The sequence below is a fragment of the Rhinichthys klamathensis genome, unplaced genomic scaffold, assembly GCF_029890125.1.
Source record: "Rhinichthys klamathensis goyatoka isolate OS25496 unplaced genomic scaffold, OSU_Roscu_1.1 h1tg000296l_1, whole genome shotgun sequence".
NCBI lineage: Eukaryota > Metazoa > Chordata > Actinopteri > Cypriniformes > Leuciscidae > Rhinichthys > Rhinichthys klamathensis.
In genome coordinates, this window is record NW_026606815.1 from 605,482 (window position 1) to 626,765 (window position 21,284).

The following is a 21,284-nucleotide window of genomic DNA, read 5'->3' on the forward strand; positions in this document are numbered from 1 at the left end:
CTGGATCCCATTCAAACACATGTGGGCCTGTGCAGTAACTACAGAGCTAAGTGCTGGAACTTGATGAAACCAGAACAATCGTCCCTCAAATAAAGTGTATTGTCAACAGAAACATTAGCCTGCACTACCACTACCCATGTTGCTGTAAACACAGGTCGTTTCTAGCTAATCATTGCGGAAACAAATTTATCCCACGTGGAGGTAATCGGTTTAATAAAGAGCATTCGTCTGGAGGCCATTTATAAATACAAACCGTGCACATCTGGAACTGATCCTGAGTTGAGATAATCCTAGTCTGATGCTTCTCTGGTCCACCTGTAGTGCGGCACGGCACAGGTTGTGTACGAACTGTCTAGATGGATGTGTTTGCAAGCAAGCCCTTATACCCACAAGCATTATGTCGCTGACTTCAGTGAGTCCTTTCCAAACTATTTGCCTTTTTCACGACAATGGAGCTCTTTATGACTCCCAATAGATCTTTCGTAGCCCAGCACTGAGTCCCCCTGTGGTTTTATGGAAACAAAGTTTACAAAACAGGGGCATATGTTTCGACTCTAAAGCTGCATTACACATGGGCAAATGCAATTCTGATGATAGACAAGGGGTATAGAAATGCTCCCTTTAGTATTAGTTAAATATTAACTAGATATTGAGCAATAAGAAATGCCTAACTATTGCTTCTTTTGTCTCCTCGGCCAATAAAACACCTTTTAAAAGGATTTCTTGAAGGTTTCAAAGTTTTACAAACCTGACAAGTATTGTAAGGTCTTTTCATGAAGAGGAAATATGATACATCTCTTACTGAGACCTTGTCATTCAGGAACACTAGTTTTATATGGCAGTGCACATACTATATGTCAGGATTATAATGAAATGCTGCCTGGAAACAAGGTTATTGCAGGTTTCAGACAAGACAAACTAATTAAACAAGGACGGGAAGGGAGCTGTTTGATTTGCGATGGCAACATCACGCAGCACATTCTTGCAGTTGAACATTACTGGAACTAAGCAGTGCAAACCTCTCACTGGGTTCTTCATGTTAGTTCACAGCTAACTGCCATTCTTGTTGTCTAAGTTACCGGTCAATAACACAGTATGTGTGTTTTAACATACTACACAGTATCCTTAGAAGCAGATTAGAATGAGATCTGAGGAGGATCTGTAAAAAAGCGCCAGTGATCGAATGCAATAATTTTAAGCAGTGTTTAGATATACAGTATATGTTTATATCAAAAGGGTTAATGTAATAAAGGCCATTTCACATATCACGTCTTATTTACTAACTTCACCTAATAGAGTGGTGCAGGTATGACGTCACTTCGTAGGCCAACCGGCAATTAGCATCACATTGGTTCCCTCGACAAAAACCCAATAGGATTTTTCCACAGGCTTTTGTAATCTAATAGCTGTCCAAACACAGCCCTGACGTTTAGGCTAAAACAAGGCAAAATTTGGGCTGTCGTTGGAAAATTTAATAGATGTCTAACCAAAGCCCAAGATTTCCTCATTTAGCAACTGCCTTTTTAAAGACACGTGACAGCTTAAAAAATCACGAGTGGGGTAATACTGATGTATTTTATGTCAGAATAAAATGTGAAATAATCTTGAGCTTGTGTTCACCACATACCTTATTTCAGCCATTTAATAAAATAAAAAAAAATAAAAAAAACGTTACAAAAACCCATAGACTTCGGGACGATGGAACCGGAAGTGCTAAAATGCTAACTCGTTTTCTGCGTTTTGGCCTACAAATTTACGTCATACCTGCACCACTCTATAGGCCTATAGGTAGCACATGGACTTAATTTAACCAACTGTGACCATAGACTGTAAAAAAAGATGGACATCGTAAAGATTTAACGGCTCTGACCCACCCCGTCTTTATTGCGTCAAAAAACGAACTTCAACCTATTGGGAAAACAAACCCTTTAACATATGGTCTGCGTGATGAGAACCAGCTAAAATAAGAGAAAACACCGTTGGAAATTATTTGAAATGTAATTGGATTTTTTAGTTTGACTCGTGTCCCATTCGATCACATGGAGAGGGCGGGGTTTAAGACCTATACTGCAGCCAGCCACCAGGCGGCAACTGGAATGCTTTGGCTTCACTTTTCAGGACTTGTGCTGCACACTTCGACAACTTTATCACACGTGAAATCAATACAAAAATGGTATTGATTTCATTGAGGAAATTGAACACTGTTCGCCATTAATACAACTTCTGGTAATGCATTTGGTGAGTGATATTTGTGCTTGTCTTCACAAAATTCAGTTGCAAATGAGACAAACCACAGATTCAGATCGCTCTACAAATTCAAATTAGACAGACCGCAAAGAACAATACTCATTGTCTTTTTTTTCCTTGTAGCTACATCCATCATTGAAATGGTTTGTAGTTTTCAAATGTTTTACAGTATGAAAACTGGTATAACACCAAGAAGCTTCTCTCAAAAACTAAAAACATCATAAAGTGTCCTAATATTAGTTTAATTAATTCCAAATTATGTAAATGTTTTACTTTGTATTGTAGCACAGAGGCTGCACTGCACGTACCGCATTTTTTCACAAAACATGATAACAAACCATAGCTATGGTAAAGAATCATGTTTGGATTTATTACAGTTCATCTCACAGATTAGGTTCACTCGCAGATTTAGTAGCAGCAAATCGCACACACTGCCTCATGAATGATCACAGACTGGCTGTATTTCATTCTAGCAAAATTTCACAATGAACATGGCTAAACTCCAACATACATGTTTGTAGGTGTTGTTAGAATCTGTGCTTTTCTGCAGCGCAGAGGGAGCGCATACTCTTGGTTGCTAGATTGTGAAGATTAATTATACTAAAACCAGCCGTGGCTCATTTGTAAGGGCAGGTGGGGGCAGTGCCCCACCAAAATATACATCATAAACATAGACTTCTATATAATCTGAATCAAATAATAAATTGTAAATGTGTTCAGAATTCTGCAACAATTCTTTTTTTTACTATTTTAAGGCGTTAAGTGGGCAGGCAAATTATGTCACGCTGCCTTCACACCAAACAAGAATAGAGCATCAAATTCGCGTCTAGTTGGACGCTTGAACATTTTGAATCCATTCGCGCGTCCAGAGCGAATAGGACGCGCGTAAAAAGCAAAGGCGAAATCCGCTTCTTGTGGGAGGGGCAAGTGCTAGGCGGTTGTCTGTTTGCAAGATGGCTGATGTTGATCGAGCATTCATCGAGAGAGTCACCTCTCTGTATTTGCTCTGGAGAGCAGAACAGAGGCGTAGGGGTCATCGTTCGCCGTACTTGAGTCCACCAGACCCTCTGGAGGCGTTCCCAGTTTGGCGAGTTTCACCATTTGCTCCAGGAGCTGCGCCTGGATGACGGCCGCTTTTAGCGGTACTTCCGCCTGTCCAGTTTGATGACCCGTTGTCCCACATCGGAGCGAGGATCACCCTCGCCCTCACCAACCTAATCTGTCATTTATTTTTGTTTTGATGATAAATTGAGCCAGCCTCCAAAAGTGATTAACCTGTCCTGTGATTTTTTTCTTTCTCACACAACACTGTCCAGACACAAACTATGTTCTTATGCACTAAAGTATGTTGGTTGTCTTTACATTAGAGTAATAATGTTTCATATAATCTAGATTAGATATGGAATAAATAGCATTCAATACAAAATGAATATGTCTCATATATTGAAATCAAGTTTTTATGTGATAAAATATTTGCGTTGTTGTGCATTAGAACCACACCAGGCATTTAGTCATATTACAAAATAATTTATTGATGGCTTCTGGTTTGGCGATGTAAGAGAAGGTAGCAGAGGCGAGGACCTCCCAACCACACTCCTTTTAAACATATTTATGCGTCTTCTTTTTCTAATCTAATTGCTTTGCAATATAACATAAGAACTACACTTAGTTCAGAAAGCAAAATGAGCAACTCTAAACACAAGCAAAGTACCGCGCCAACAACACGATCAGGCGCTACCCTAGCGGGTAAGCTAGCAGTTATGGCAGCTAATGACACCACTATTAGCAACAAGGACATACCTGAAAAAGACAGATAACTTGTCGATGCGGGCCAGTTTAAAAGAGGACATGGCAAGTTTAATTCAAGATTCAATCAAGCCGTTACAGGCCTTCCTTGACACACTACGCGAGACAGTCGGCTCGTTTCAGCACCGACTTGCATCTACTGAAGTACTGGTCGGCGAAAACTTTGAAAGGCTAGCCGCCACGGAAGCGACGATTAAATCCTTGAAGGCACAGAATTCATCTCTTCTTGACCAAATTTACGATCTTGAGAATAGATCCAGAAGGGCTAACCTGCGTATTATCAATATTATCCGGAAGGCGCTGAGGATGGAAAAGACCCCATCGGATTTATATCTGGGCTGCTTAAAGATACCATGGAGAGCGTGTTTGACAAACCTCCTGAACTTGAACGAGCGCATCGCGCCCTTCACCCCAAACCTGGAGCAGGGCAATCTCCAAGACCATTCATTGTCTGCTTCCACCGATTTCAGGAAAAGGAAAAAGCACTTCACTGGGCCAGGCGACATGATACTAAATTCAACGGAACGTCACTGCGGCTATACCCGGATACGAGCGCAGCTTTAGCGAAGAAACGCGCCGGATTCAAAGAAGTCAAACAATTCCTCTATCAGAAAGGCATAAAGTTTCAACTTCTGTATCCTGCACATCTCCGTGTGAAATTCGGAGAGGAAACTCACACTTTTGATTCACCCGAGGTTGCCGAGGCTTTTTACAAACAACGTATCCTTGTACAAGACTAAAGACCGACTCTGGCCGTAATATGTCTGTGAAGTTAAATGGCACAGACAATCTACTTCAAGCAATAAGGTGACTTTCTCTATCTATTCTTCTATCGCAAGTTATCTAAAACTTCAGACGGCATGTTTGTTTCTATTTATTGCCTTAAAGTTCATGCGTAATAATGACGCTATGCTGTATTCCGTGTAAATATTGTGGTTTGCAGTCTCTCAAGAAGATCGAGAGGTAAATACTGGGTAATTGGGAGCCATGCAACTTAAATAGGTTTCTGCAGCTTATTTCAATTGGGGAAGCAAGCATTAGGAAAATGTTGGGAAGTTTGGTTCCCTTTCGAGGGAACTCGCGATGTTCTGAAGCATCTATGTCAACTAGTCCAATGGAAAGAATGAGCGTCACGGGCGGGTGACGTCATGACCAGGAAGAGATAAAAGCGCATCCGGTGCAAAACGGCATTAGCTTCTGTTGCCTCAGCAAGCGATCTGTGTCACTCTGTCTATTTAATGTTGTCTGTTCGATATTATTGGAAAGAGTTATGGCGAAACAAGTCTACAAACAGTGTGCTTCTCCCTGCCCGCGTTATTTAACGGGTGGGGATACACAAGAGCTTTGTATGATTTGTTTGGGAGTGGAGCATGCGGTTTCAGCCTTCGAGGGGGCTGAATGCCAGCATTGCGAGATGCTTCCGCTTCGCATGCTCCGCTCCCGCCTGTCACTATTTGATGAAAGTGGCCAGGCTCGCGATCCTCAGGGTGCAGGACCCGCTGTTGCCGAGGCAACACGGACAATGCATTCCTGGGGATCGCAAAAGGATCTTTCAGAGGGGTTGGAGACGGGTCCGAGGGCCTTTTCTCCTTCCTTACCTGGAAGATCCAGCGCTCTCCCCCCGGTGTCGGAACCCCGCTCTGCGGCTTCTTCCGCCCGGGGAGAGAGAGCCCGCCATTGCTCCAGTGCTCTTCCTCTGAGGAGGTTGATGTACTAAGCATGACGAGTGAAAGCACACACATGGGGGAAGGAGATTCGCCACCTCTTTCCCCAGCATATGAGGAGCTGGTGGAGGTGATAACTCGTGCGGTTGATAAATTACATATTGATTGGCCAGCGGAGAAAAGGGGCGCTCGTCCCAAAAGTAAATTAGACGAGTGCTTCCTAACATCTAGTGTTTCACTTCCACCACGAGGCCTTCCCTTTTTCCCTGATCTTCACATTGAGCTGACTAGATCGTGGAATAAGCCATACTCATCACGTCTTTTCAGCCCTCAAGTTCATTGATATTAAAGTATAAGAGGGTTGAAAAAGTATGGATATGAGTCGATGCCCCGGGCTGAACAGGCGCTCGCGAGTTATCTGTCGCCCGGTCCAGCATCGTCTCTGAAGGCCTCGGCTTTGCCCACCAAGGCCCTAAAGACAACATCTAATTTGGTGGGCAAAGGGTGGATGGCAGTGGTCCAGGCTTATACTAGTTATTAACCCAGGGTCCGGTGTTGGGAGCTCTTTGCCATCGAGTTGCTATCTCGACAGATGCTTCCCTCACCGGCTGGGGAGCGGTAATGGAAGGCCGCTCGGCTCAGGGTCTGTGGAGGAGACCCTCATAAATTGCCTGGAGATGATGGCTGTCTTCAATGCGTTGAGACATTTCCTCCCAGACCTGAGGGGCCATCACGTGCTTGTCCGTACAGACAACACATCGGTGGTCTCTTATCTGAACCGTCAGGGGGGTCTGCGTTCGCGTCTGCTTTGCAAACTGACGCACCAGATCCTCCTGTGGTCCCCAGGGAAAATACTCTCTCTGAGGGCATTGTATATTCCAAGGGGCCAGAATATAGGAGCAGACACCATGTCAAGGCAGGGGCTGAGGCCAGGGGACTGGAGAATCCACCCCGAGGCGGTGGAGCAAATTTGGGAGTTTTATGGCCGGGCAGAAGTGGATCTGTTTGCGTCTCAGCACACGACGCACTGTCCACTTTGGTTCTCCCTCACTCAGCCAGCCCCCCTGGGGATGCTATGGTTCAGACATGGCCGAGGCTACGTCTGTACGCATTTCCCCCGTTGCTCTGCTCCCAGGAGTTCTGGAGAGAATCTGCCAGGATGGAATAAGCCTATTGCTAGTAGCACCACGCTGGCCGAGTCGAATTTGGTTTGCGGACCTCATTCATCTCCTCGACGGCCCTCCCTTGGAGATCCCGATCAGGAGAGACCTTTTGTCTCAGGCAGGGGGCATAATATTTCACCCCCGGCCAGAGATTTGGAAACTGTGGGTTTGGCCTCTGAGGGGGCCCAACTCATAGAGAGTGGTCTCTCAACCGAGGTTGTGGAAACCATTCTAAGCTCCAGAGCTCCCGCTACGAGGAAACTTTACTCACTTAAATGGAGAGTTTTCACTTCTTGGTGTCACCAGGGTCAGTGGGATCCAGTTAACTGTTCAGTGAACACAGTACTCGAGTTTCTGCAAGAACTTTTTACATCAGGTTTATGTCCATCCACGCTAAAGGTTTACGTAGCGGACATTGCGGCTTTCCACGCCTTGGTGGGTGGTACTTCATTGGGTCGAGACCCCCTGATTACTCGTTTCCTTCGTGGCACCTTGAGGCTGAGGCCTGCAACTCGCACTAGGGTGCCGGCCTGGGACCTTACAATAGTTTTGGAAGGCCTGTCTAGGGCTCCGTTCAAGCCCTTAGACTCGGTTTCAGAAAAATATCTTACTTTTAAGACTATCTTTCTGTTAGCGTATTCGTCCCTCAAAAGAGTCAGAGACCTTCAGACCCTTTCAGTTTCCCCCACTTGCCTTGAGTTTGCACCGGGGATGGTCAAGGCATTCTTATATCCAAAACAGGGATACGTCCCTAAGGTGTGCCGACCATGATTCCAAGGCCTATTGTGCTGCAGGCTTTGTCATCCTCCTTTTACCTCTTCAGACCAGGAAAAGCTGAACTTCTTGTGTCCAGTGCGAGCACTAGACACTTATGTTCATCGGACTTCTCTGTGGAGAAAATCCGACCAGCTATTTGTTTGTTTTGGATCACCCAAGAAAGGTCTTCCTGCTTCTAAACAGACGGTTAGTAAGTGGATAGTCGAGGCTATTTCACTTGCTTACAAGTACTCTGACCAGCCGTGTCCTTTGGCGGTCAGAGCTCACTCTACGAGGGGTATGGCGGCCTCTAAAGCCTTATTATTTGCGGTTTCTCTCCAAGACGTTTGTGATGCTGCGGGCTGGTCCTCACCGCTCACATTTGTGAGGTTTTACAGCTTGAACCTGGATGCTGCCCCAGGTTCTCAGGTGCTTAGTGCTTAGCGTACAACAGCCAGACACTCAGGTACTTGAAAGTTTGGCAATTTGGGTATTCTCGTTCCCAAAGCGTCGTTGACGCATCGCGAGTTCCCTCGAAAGGGAACGTCTCAGGTTACGACTGTAACCATAGTTCCCTGAGATAGGGAACGAGATGATGCGTCGCCCTGCCTTACTTCCTGCATCCCTGTGATCGGCTTGCTTCGGCAATTCTCGAAGCTAATGCCGGTTTGCACCGGATGCGCTTTTATCTCTTCCTGGTCATGATGTCACCCGCTCATTCTTTCCATTGGACTAGTTGACATAGATGCTTTAGACGCATTCACGGTGGGGGCGTTCCCATAGCGTCGTTGACGCATCGTCTCTTTCCCTATCTCAGGGAACTATGGTTACAGTCGTAACCTGAGACGTTCTAAGTTTCATTTATCCAAAAAGTATTGGAAAAATTTTGTTTTATGTTATGATTTTAGAAAAACTGAATAGTGAGGAAGTATTTATGTTGCTGATTGCATTTTTGATCTGTGAATGCTTGACTAAAATGTATATTTGTTCATGTCTGATATGGCCGATTTAACTAAATCTCCTGGGGGGTCGAAAGTTAGATTTATTAGCTGGAATGTCAAAGGCCTAAATAGCCCAATCAAAAGAGGGCTTTTGCATACTTAAAAAAATTTAAATCTGAAATAATATATTTACAGGAAACCCACTTGCGCATTGTCGATCATCTTAGAATTAGGAAATCATGGGTGGGGCAAGTTTTCCACTCTAACTTTAACTCTAAGGCAAGGGGAACTGCCATTTTGATACACAAAAGCATTCAATTTACTGCCTCTGCTTCTATTGCAGATCCTCAGGGAAGATATGTTGTAGTCTCGGGGATATTATATAATGTTCCTGTCATATTAGTTAATGTATATGCGCCTAACTGGGATGATGTGAGTTTTATTAATAAGCTTGTTTCTTCACTGCCAGACCTAAACTCCCATCTTATGATTTTTGGTGGTGACATAAACTGCGTAATGGATCCGTTCCTTGACCGTTCTAACCCCAAATCTTTATCCCGTTCTAAGATGGCCCAAGCCTTATCATGGATCAAGGGGGGGCGGTTGATCCTTGGCGATTTCTGTTTCCACACAGCAGAGAATATTCCTATTTTTCACATGTTCATCCCTCCTATTCAAGAATTGATTATTTCTTTATTGATAAATCTCTCCTTCCTTCTGTTGGACAAATCGAATATTTACCTATTGTGGAATCAGACGCTCCCTTGCAATTAGACCTTATTTGCAATTTGAGGTATAACGAACGGCCTATGTGGAGACTAAACACGGCCTTGTTATCAGATTCTGCATTTTGTACATTTGTATCAACATCTATAGATAATTTCCTATTACATAACAGGTCCGGATCTATTACAGCATCTACATTGTGGGAGACAATTAAAGTAGTTATCAGGGGAGAAATAATTTCATATACTTCAACTCTCAATAAAAAACGTAAACAAAAACTGGACGATTTAATTGATTCTATAAGAAGGGTAGATCACCTCAATTCCACGTCTCCCTCACCTGAACTTTATAAAGAAAGGTTGAACCTTCAAGTTCAGTACAATCTGTTATCAACAAATAAAACTGAATGGTATTTATCATATTCTAAAGGTTATATACACTCACCTAAAGGATTATTAGGAATACCTGTTAAATTTCTCATTAATGCAATTATCTAATCAACCAATCACATGGCAGTTGCTTCAATGCATTTAGGGGTGTGGTCCTGGTCAAGACAATCTCCTGAACTCCCAACGGAATGTCAGAATGGGAAAGAAAGGTGATTTAAGCAATTTTGAGCGTAGCATGGTTGTTGGTGCCAGACGGGCCGGTCTGAGTATTTCACAATCTGCTCAGTTACTGGGATTTTCACGCACAACCATTTCCAGGGTTTACAAAGAATGGTGTGAAAAGGGAAAAACATCCCGTATGCGGCAGTCCTGTGGGCGAAAATGCCTTGTTGATGCTAGAGGTCAGAGGAGAATGGGCCGACTGATTCAAGCTGATAGAAGAGCAACTTTGAAGAAGAGCAATTTGCAAGAGCTCACCAAAATTGGACAGTTGAAGACTGGAAAAATGTTGCCTGGTCTGATGAGTCTCGATTTCTGTTGAGACATTCAGATGGCAGAGTCAGAATTTGGCGTAAACAGAATTAGAAAATGGATCCATCATGCCTTGTTACCACTGTGCAGGCTGGTGGTAGTGGTGTAATAGTGTGGGGGATGTTTTCTTGGCACACTTTAGGCCCCTTAGTGCCAATTGGGCATCGTTTAAATGCCACGGCCTACCTGAGCATTGTTTCTGACCATGTCCATCCCTTTATGGCCACCATGTACCCATCCTCTGATGGCTACTTCCAGCAGGATAATGCACCATGTCACAAAGCTCGAATCATTTCAAATTGGTTTCTTTAACATGACAATGAGTTCACTGTACTAAAATGGCCCCCGCAGTCACCAGATCTCAACCCAATAGAGCATCTTTGGGATGTGGTGGAACGGGAGCTTCGTGCCCTGGATGTGCATCTCCATCAACTGCAACATGCTATCCTATCAATATGGGCCAACATTTCTTAAGAATGCTTTCAGCACCTTGTTGAATCAATGCCACGTAGAATTAAGGCAGTTCTGAAGGCGAAAGGGGGTCAAACACAGTATTAGTATGGTGTTCCTAATAATCCTTTAGGTGAGTGTATATGAACATGGAGAAAAAGCAGGATGACTTCTAGCCCACCAGTTAAAATCTAAAGCTGCCTCTCAACTTATACCTCAAATTTGTAACAGTAATAATGATTTAATAGTGATTTAAAATTGCAATAAAACATGACTAATCAATTAAATTCAATAATTGATAATGAATTAGATTAACAACTTATTTTTAACATTAATAATTTATTAAAATGTTTAAGAATAATATAGTCCTATGAAATGTATTTTATTCAGAAAATTAATGTTTCTTTTTATGATTTAATCCAAATATATTATCAAAAACGGTGGTAATCAAATGTAAATTTAAACTTGTGTCCTTTGATTTTTTGGGGGAAGTGCTGCAAAAACCGATTTACTAAATTAAACCATGGACAAAAAAATATATTCCTTTAAATAATGTTTAAATAAAATGTATTATTATTGTTGTTGTTATTATTATTTTGAGAAGTATGTTCTATTGTATGCCTACACTAGTAATATATTTCTGTCAGAATTTCTCCTAGTAAAATCGAACTTTTATTTTGACAGGTTGTAGTGAAGACCTGTTTCAAAGTGTATGACAATGGTTTTTCTCAAATAAAATGATGAAAATGCTCATTAGGCGTTCTCTCAGAGCAGCTCTGGAAATGTTCATGTATTCATGTCCTCAAATTGTTTGTGAGACGCTGAAAACACCATGAACGTCACGCATACTTGAGTATGTAGTAGACAAAGCGGCGCAGCTTACAGCATAACTAATAGGTTATATATTTACATAGCAGTATTTCTGTGCTTAAATATTCACAGACCATGTCGCGGTTGGATTTATTGCACAGTTCTACTTTCCATGTAGGCCTATTCATCCATCCATCCATCCATCCATCCATCCATCCATCCATTATTTTGTGTGTTTTACGTGACATCTGCGTTATGTAAATTCCATTTTCATGACTGGATTCCGGGATTCCCTCTGCATCACGTAAGTCATTCGGCCTTAAAGGAGAACTCCAGCGCAAAATTAACCTTTGGTCTAATAAAACATTGGTACCTAGTCAACCGTTCTCTGAGATTTGTTTTCATGATGATCGAATGTAAAGAGTTTTATCTCTAAAAACTGTTTAGCGTATAACGCTAGTAATGGGGGCATCTATTAAGTAAAAAGAAATCGCTAGTTAATACCACTAACAAGGCTCAAAATAGCCCCACACTAACACAGTAACATAATGAGGGTCCCTACATGCAAAACGAAGCATTGAGAACTTTGTAAGTGTACAGACCGTTTAATAAGAAGATATTTTATGAAGACAGTCCACTTCGTGTATACAGACAGGAGCCATCTTTGGAAAACAGTCTCGACTAGTCAAACCACGAACGACGTGCTAAGTGAGCTTCTGAACTGTATGAATGGCGTTCATGGTTTGACTAGTCGAGACTGTTTTCCAAAGATGGCTCCTGTCTGTATACATTTTGTGCATACATACTGGTTCATTTTGCGCCGGAGTTCTCCTTTAAAGGGGGGGTGAAATGCTGTTTCATGCATAGTGAGTTTTTTACACTGTTAAAGAGTTGGATTCCCATGCTAAACATGGACAAAGTTTCAAAAATGAAGTTGTAAGTTTGATGGAGTAATTCTGTTCCAAAAATACTCCTTCCGGGTTGTCACAAGTTTCGGAAAGTTTTTTTCGAATACGGGCGTTTGTGACGTCAGAGTGGCCGGAATTTCCTTATACGGGTCTTAAGGGCACTTCTCCCGGAAGGGCGCGCGCGCATCTGTAGCCTAGTGCGTGCGAGAGTACGCCTATGCCCATCAGAGCGCTGGGCTCGGTCGGCTGCGCTGCAATTAAAAAATGGCACCAAAAAATTGTGTTTTTGGTTGCCAGGGCAAGACAACACTGCACAAATTTCCAAAGAACCCAGCGTTAAGGGACCTGTGGATGGATTTTGTTTTTCCAGAGCAGCAACGGAGTTGTGCAAGTGTTTTTGTTTGTTCCCTTCATTTCGACGGTAATAGTTTTATAAACAAGGCCCAGTTCAACGCCGGATTTGCAGATCGCCTAATACTTCTTGAGTGGAGAAGTCTCAAATCTCATCTTTAGATGGAGCAGTCCCAACGATAAAGGTTCACGGTCGTGCGTTGGAACCGCAGGCGGTGAGTAAAACTGCTTCAAATGTCTGTGAGTTGTTAACTATCGGCGTGTAAGCACAGCAAGTAAACAACATGATCACATACAGTTAATGTATCTATGGAGCATGCGATGTATGGTGTGTGTGTGTGTTTAAATACATTTGTTTAGCTGGCCACTGTAGGTGTCAGTTTGTTTATTGTAAAAATAAATCATGTCCTCATAAACCACGAGTCTGTCTGTTTACAACACACAAATGTTGTAAAACTCGCGCATGACATGGTGTTCTAAAAACACTGCGCTCAAGTTCAAATCATTTCTATTTTTTAAAAAACGCTCGAGACCTTATGTTTTTCACCCATTTCACGTTTTTGTGAGCAAAAACGCGTTCTGTATGAACGAGCCCTTAGTATTGTTTAGATCCTTGTTCTGCATGGGATTACTATCTGATTATTAGCCATGGTTTATTTTCAGATGTCACTCACAGCTTCCAGACGCTCTCAACGCAAAAGCTTCGCGCGCTCGTGTCGTGATTATTTAGCACCGCCCACACCGCACGCCTCCACCCGCTCGGGTTTTTCCGGAAAGACTCGGTACAGCCTATCTTTCTTTTATAAATATAATAAAACTAAAGACTTTTTGGAGATATGAAGGATGCAATACTACTCTATAGGTACTCAAGATGAACATGAGATTGAGTGAAACTGAGTGTTTCACCCCCCCTTTAAGTTATAATCGGGACATACCTTTATCTGCAGGAGGGATGATGTCCTATGTATCCTCCTTTTGCAGCCACTTTGCGTCCACATTTTTTGCAAATTGGATATCTATCCTCGGGGACGGACAAACATGCTTTTTTTCTACAAAGTATTTCCATACTGGCCATAATCCGCTTTATAAGAATTCGAGGGCACTTCGCTTTCAGCTTCAGCTGGTTCTGTCACCTTTTTTGCGCGTTTGTTCTCCCACCCTTCAATCAATGCAGTAGTTTCCGGAGTGTGATCTTTTTTTCTCCCTTGTATTATTATTTTTTACTCAGTAACGGATATGATTTCAAATGTAGCGAAGTACAATACTTCAAACAAAACGTACTTAAGTAAAAGTAAAAGTACAGATTTTAAAAACTACTTAAAAAAAGTAGAAGTAGCCTACACAAAAAAACGACTCAATTACATAACGCGAGTAAATGTAATTCGTTACTTTCCACCTCTGATGCGTACCACGCCTGAGTCCAATCGAACCGTGCCGGAGCCCACCTCTTCAAGCGGGCCAGGGCATGGTTCAGTGAACCGGGCACGGTACGGAGCGATCACACTAGTCAACCAGGGGTGCGTTTCCCGAAAGCATCGTTAGCCAACTATGGTCGCAAGTTCCGTCGTTATCAGCATAGTTCAACGAGTCGATGTTTCCCGAAACCATCGTTCCAACGAACATTCGCAAATAGCATCGCAAAATTGTGTGTTTGGAACGACAGCTCTCGAGCTGTGGTTAGAAGCATAGTTTCTAGATTGCATGACATGTGGACTTAATAAATCCATATTTTGAGCAAAATAAGCAAGCTGACATTCAGTACAACCTGTGTCTTTTATTTAGAATACATACAAATGTCATTTACGTCTTTGAGTTTGTCAAGAGATTTAAAGCACCGTTTTTGAAGACTGCGCATGTGCGAACATGCTCTACTATGTGTAAGAACGAGCCTATGATTGAATCTGGAAATAAAGCAAAATAACTGAGAAAAATGTGAAATATTCCTCAGATGCCATGTCTGTAATTTATACCAAAACATCTAGCATTAATTCAATCTCAAACAGTTTCATTAAAATATAGTATTACTCCACCACGTGCGTGACGTCATAAACCAACGTGCACTTTGCGACAATATGGTTTCGGGAAACAGTCGTGACTAGCTAGTTGATTTCTTCAACGATGCATCGTACTATGGTAGTGAAGCATCGAGTTACGTCGTTGTACGGAAACGTACCCCAGTGTGAGTACACCCTAAAGGCCCGTACACCAAGGACGATAACTAAAAATATAACGATAAAGATATAGTTCTAAAAATCGTTCTCAACATTAAAGAATAGCAAAGTTCACACCACAGCTATAATGACAACGGCACAGAGAAATTAGATCGTTGGAATCACTTTCAGAACTATTTTATCCAGCTGATGAACGATAATAACATTGATAGCCAATCAGAATCAATCCTGCCATAACGAGCTCGAGCATTTAATGAGACAGACAAGCATGAGCTTAGAATAAACAGAATGACGTTGTCTGCTGGCCTGGTGTCACGGTGTGGTCTTGTCGGTCTTGTCATGTTTAGTGGTTCCCTGTCTGTCTATTAGTCATCCCAGGTGTTTCCCGTTAACCACGCCCCCTTGTTATCCTATCTAGCTCGTTTACCCCTGTATTTAAGCCCTGTGTTTCAGCCCTGTCTTTGTGAGTTCTTGTGTTTGATTGTTATGTTGATGTAGGTTGTTCTGTTCCTGAGTCTTGTTCCCTTGCCCCGAGTCTTTGTGTAGTTTGAGTGTATTTAAAGGAGTCATAATGTAGTATTAACTTTGATACCCACGCTCTATTATAGTCATTTCATGCCCTTCTAAAAAAGAAAAATTGGAAAAAAAATAAACACAGAGCTCGTTTGACCCTTATTTCTAAATGCATTATTGTCTCGAGAGATCTGATGCGAGGTTTTGGCTGTCGTGGATGGTCATTTTAATAATGCAAATGAGGGGCGCGTTGATTGGTGGCAGGAAGGAGGGGGCTTGACACCGCAGGTAACTTCAGTATATCATTCCAAAAAGAAATCATGGCGCAAGTTGTTAATGAACCCGACCTGGCCGCGACCTACGGGATTCAACCGTATATGTTTGAGCCAGACTCTGAACCAGAGCTGGAAACGGAAGAGGAACAACAGTCAATTGAAGGACGTCTACATCAACATGTCTCTGAATGGTAAAGACAATTTTTTTGACTGAGACATACATTAACATCAGTAACGAGCTAAAACGTTTTTTGCTATTTTCTCCCACATAAGTTTACTTTTAATTTAATGTAGATTACATTAACGGAGATGTAGTCTACTTTATTTTCAGCTTACAGTGGTTGTAGAGATTAACGTTTGCTATAATGTGTTGTTTTTGCCTTTTTTGACGTTGTGGTTTTTTAGATATTTAATCATTTTCATCTGCAGACATGTAACGTTATGTTTTTCTTTATGTTTATTAATTCTTGACTGTTTTTTAAATGTCTCTATCCTTATCACATACATTAACCGCATTAGTAGTTAGCTGCTGTTTGTTACACAAATTATAGTAATGGAAACACAGTCTTACCGTTTCAAATTCAGGTCCATGATTGTTGGAATGGCACCTTTTTCCAAACGTAGCTTCGATGTCAACTTCGCCTGATATTGCCCCAAATTTGTAAAAGATTCTTTTGTGAAATGTTTAGCGCAGACACCTAACGTTGAGCAAGTTGAGATGGTTGTTGGAACAGCGTCATTAAAAATAAGTTTCATCCACTTGTCCCTTGTAGTTTGGTCAGTTTTGGGTAAAGAAAAAACATTAGAATGTGGATTATGACAGTCAACCACAGAGCAACTCACGTGTGCACTACGTTTCTGCATCTTTCTTGACTGAATATGATGGGGAGAGGGGCAGGGCGGGCCTCCTCTGCGGTGTCCATATATGGTATATCCGGCCCCGTCTTGACGTCAAGTCGGGGGAGAAATTGAAATCTCGTATTTGAGTGCGCGTGCACGTTGGCTAGTTTAAGAACCCTGGGGTAAACAAACGCTTCACTTTTGAATATCGGCATCCCGGCCAATGTATAATCGTTAGTCAATCATAACATACATTGATTCTCATGGAAAAGTGAAAATTGCACATTATGACTCCTTTAAATAAACGTGCTGCATTTGGATCCTGCTTCCTCCTTGCTTCAACCTCACCCCTACGTAACACCTGGACGCTATAGTTATCGTTATAATTATCTTTATAGTTATCATTGTTGGTGTGAATGGGCCTTAAGAGTGAATGTCTGCATATTTTAAAATAAAATATTATTTGCAACTTCTTTTATCATTCTTATTTTTTTTTCCTTTATTTAATTTAGTTTAATTTCCTACCATATTGGAGATCAGGCAGTTGAGGATCTTTCATGCGAAGAACTTTTTGCATAATGATGCATTTAACAGTTAATGGCCAAACGGGTCTTAATAAAAGTTCACATTGTTGTAGCAGATGAAATATGACACTGATTTCCATTACACGAGAGTAGATGTTAAAACTTCATGCTGATTTGTACTCGGCTTTCGCCAAGATAAGCAACACTAAGACGTAGCTTTACAGTAAACTATGCTTCACCCATTTACGCTTCTTTCCATATGGTGGTGTGACTCCCCTTCTGTCCGGCGTTAACGACTGCAGTGTACTTGGCGCATCAGCACACACGACGGCTGCAACTACAGTGTGGTCTCCCTAGTGGACCAGCACGACAACCGTCTGGATTGAGCCAAGTAGGGGACATCTCTAGGGTCTTCAAGTGGGCACCTTCTGTCCTCAGTGTTTCGTCGACTAGCCCACGACACCTCAAGAGGGCTCAACAGTGACTCTGGCGTCCCAGTCACCCCCCTCCGTCCCCCACTCAACTCAGCCCAGCTTACTGACCTCTACATCCCTCCTGCTGCTGAGACCTAACCACAATCTCACAATCTCTCCACAACCCAACCATACATACCAACCCGTTTGACTAAGGCTGTCGAGCCCCACTGGTGCGTTAATATGCAGTTTCAATGGCAACGGTTCCGTATGGCATACCACCTACCGCAAAAACACAATACCTGCCCAACCACCCGTCTTTCATGCAATATACACAGGAACGTAATGACTGTAAATACTATACAACCTATACAAATAAACCAACAGACTCTTCAAGTTTTCAAGAATTCTACAAAACCGTAGCGTGGCGGCCTGTACACAGCCAGCTAGAATCTTTCCGTCTCAACCACAGCCAGTTGCTGCTCCTTTCTGCTGCTTCAGATAAGTTCTTTACTGTGCGACGCAACTCTTGGCCACTGAATCCGACGTCTCTGAGGAACCGGGTTGTAGAGTGTGCTACAAAACCTCGACAACCCACTTCCACTGGATAAACCTGGACTCTCCATCCTCGCTGTTCTGCTTCAGTGGCCAGATGAGCATACCTCAGTTTCTTCCTCTCATATGCCTCATCTACCGCATCCTCCCATGGCACTGTTAACTCTATCAGTTGAACAATGCGTGCTGATCCAGACCACAAAACAATATCTGGTCATAGGTTAGTGGTGGCAATCTCAGGTGGAAAAATAAGCCGTTGATCAAGATCAGCCAGCATCTTCCAGTCCCCAGCAGCTTCCAGTTGTCCTGGGCGAGAATTGGTGTTAGCACCTTTTCTTGGTGGTTGCTCGCCTGGGCGGAGGAATATTGTCTTCTGCGTGTAATGTTTTGCTAGAACAGGCGGCAACTTATTGGTCATACTACGCTTGCCTTGGCTAAAGCCAAACATCGCAATACTTGGTCATGGCGCCAAGTAAACCGACCTTGGCTAAGAGCCGCCTTACATCCTGTCAAAATGTGCCTTAATGTGGCAGGTGATGAACACAAAGGACAAGAGGGATCCTCTCTTACCCAGAGGTTTAGGTTCTGCGGTGATGGGAGAACATCATATGTTGACCTAATAAGGAAACTGATCCTACTCTCTTCCATTGACCAAAGGTCTTGCCAGCCCATTTTGCATTGTTCCACACTCTCCCATCTCATCCACTCTCCCTGCTTGGCCTGGGAAATGGCCTTTATATATCTCATCCTCTCCTCCTGCTTTCGCACCTCGTTGACTACCAGCTTCCTCCTTTGAGCTGGGCCTGCCTTGTGCCATTTAGGAGGAGCTAAACTGAGCCAAAAACCCCCTCTTCCATGCTGTACCTGTCCCACGAAATCCCCAATTTGAAGGTCAGCCTTTGCCTCTACTACAGATTTCTTTGCTGACCACTTTCTACCAGTTTTTAACACAGGGGCTGCCTCCCTTACACATTTGTCGCGTGACTCTACTAAAGTCATTTCCAGTCTGACCTTGGCACACTTAAACTCCTCGGTTAAAGCAGAGACTGGCAGCTGCAATACTCCTTTACTATAAAGTCCCACTCTGCTGAGGCAGCGTGGAACTCCCAACCATTTCCTGATGTATGAACTTATTAACGCTTCCAGCTTATCCACTGTTGTCAAAGAAACCTCGTACACAGTCAGTGGCCACAGCAACCTTGGCAGTAGACCAAACTGAAAGCACCAGAGTTTTAGTTTGCCTGGTAGAGCACAGCTGTTTATGCTCTTCAACCCTTCCACTGCTTGTCGTCTAACTTCTCCCACTCGAACTGTGTCCTTTAGATCCCCATCGTACCATCTCCCAAGACTCTTCACTGGCTTCTCAGAAACTGTTGGTATTGCCTCACCATTAATGAAGAATGTTTTATCTACTACCTTTCCTTTAACTATCGAGATGCTCCTTGATTTAGAGGGCTTAAATTGCATTTGTGCCCATTCAATATTATCTGTTAACTTCCCCAATAACCGATTAGTGCAGGCTACTGTTGTAGTCATGGTTGTCATGTCATCCATGTATGCTCTGATTGGTGGTAGTCGCATCCCAGAAGCCAAGCGCTCTCCTCCTACTACCCATCTTGATGCCCTAATGATTACTTCCATTGCCATGGTAAAAGCCAGTGGAGAAATGGTGCATCCTGCCATTATTCCAACCTCTAAGCATTGCCATGCGGTGCTGAATTTTGGAGTTGCAAATCTCCAAAATAGGCTTTCACTAAATTTGTTATTGACATTGGTACTCTGAAAAAATCAAATGCTGCCCAAAGAAGCTCATGTGGCACTGAACCATATGCATTAGCCAAATCCAGGAATGTCACATGGAGCTCCTTCCTCTCCTTTTTAGCTGACTGAATTCGTTGCCAGATAACATTGTTGTGTTTAAGCATCCTGAGAACCCTGGAATGCCCGCTTTTTGAACTGAAGTGTCAATGAAGCCATTCTTTAATAGGTAGGTGGACAATCTCTGGGCAATAATGCTGAAGAAAATCTTACCTTCAACGTTTAATAGTGAAATAGGACTGACTGATGTTTGTAGCATCTTTTTCTTTAGGTATAAAGACTCCACCTGCTCTGCGCCATGCTCTAGGTACAACCTGTTTTTCCCATGCCACTTTTATCAATTTCCACAGAATTCGCAGAACTCCTGAAGCACTCTTGTACACTCTGTACGGAACTCCATTAGGCCCTGGAGATGATGAAGCCCTTGCCTTTCTCACAGCCTGCTCTACCTCTTTCCACTTAGGTGCACAGACCTCCATTTGGTATTCTGGTGGGTTGATAGGTGGTATGTCTGATGGAATTGACATAGGCTCATGCCTTTTTGCATCTGTATGCGTTTCCTCCAAATATCTCTCTAGCTCAACCCTAGATGCTTTTAAAGCGCCATTCTTCTCCCTGGTGAATAACTTCTTTACGAATTTGAATGGGTCTTTATAGAAATTAGCCCTCACACGTTCCTTCTTTTTGTAGCGTTTCCGTAGACGCTCAGCTCTGCGTAATGTTGCCAGCTTATCTTTTATGGCCCTTTTGTAAGAGATTGAGTCCCTCCTTCTGACTTTGTTCTGCTCTTTTCCATTGCTTCCTCAGCTGTCTCCTTTCTCTAAATTAATTTTTATTATCAGGTTAAATGTTGATTATTAGTCACTCAAACCCCTTTATCTAAACATCTGTACTTAACCGTCAGTTGCGCACATCCGTTACAAACATCCATTTGTAGTTTTTAACACTTTTATTCATGTTTGTAGTTCTGAACCTAATCCTCCTCCAAACCGCAATGAGTTATGGGAAATTATTAGCTGTTAGAATATGCACAGATCCACCCTTCAGCTTCCGAAAGCTTAGGCAGCTGACTTATCAGCAGCGACTTTGCAGGCAGCGTGTACGCACAATGTGTTGTAATATAGTAATTTGCCAATAGGTGTCACTGTTGTATCTAGTGTGTCACTACACTTCTGTTATTCATTTTTCTTCGTTGCTTTTCCTTCTCGTTGGATATAATAAAAAGCATGTAGATTATAATAGATTATGGGGCCAGATCTTCGCTAAAGCAAAGAAGAGGTACTTTTACACAGGATTTTTTTGTGTGAATTAGACAGTGTTCTGGAACTCACAATGGAGGATAAACTGTTTATTGAATAGCTGAGTGGGCCAGAGAACTGGGCAACGGGGAAATTTCAAATGGAACATTTGATGAAAGCTAAAGGACTATGGGG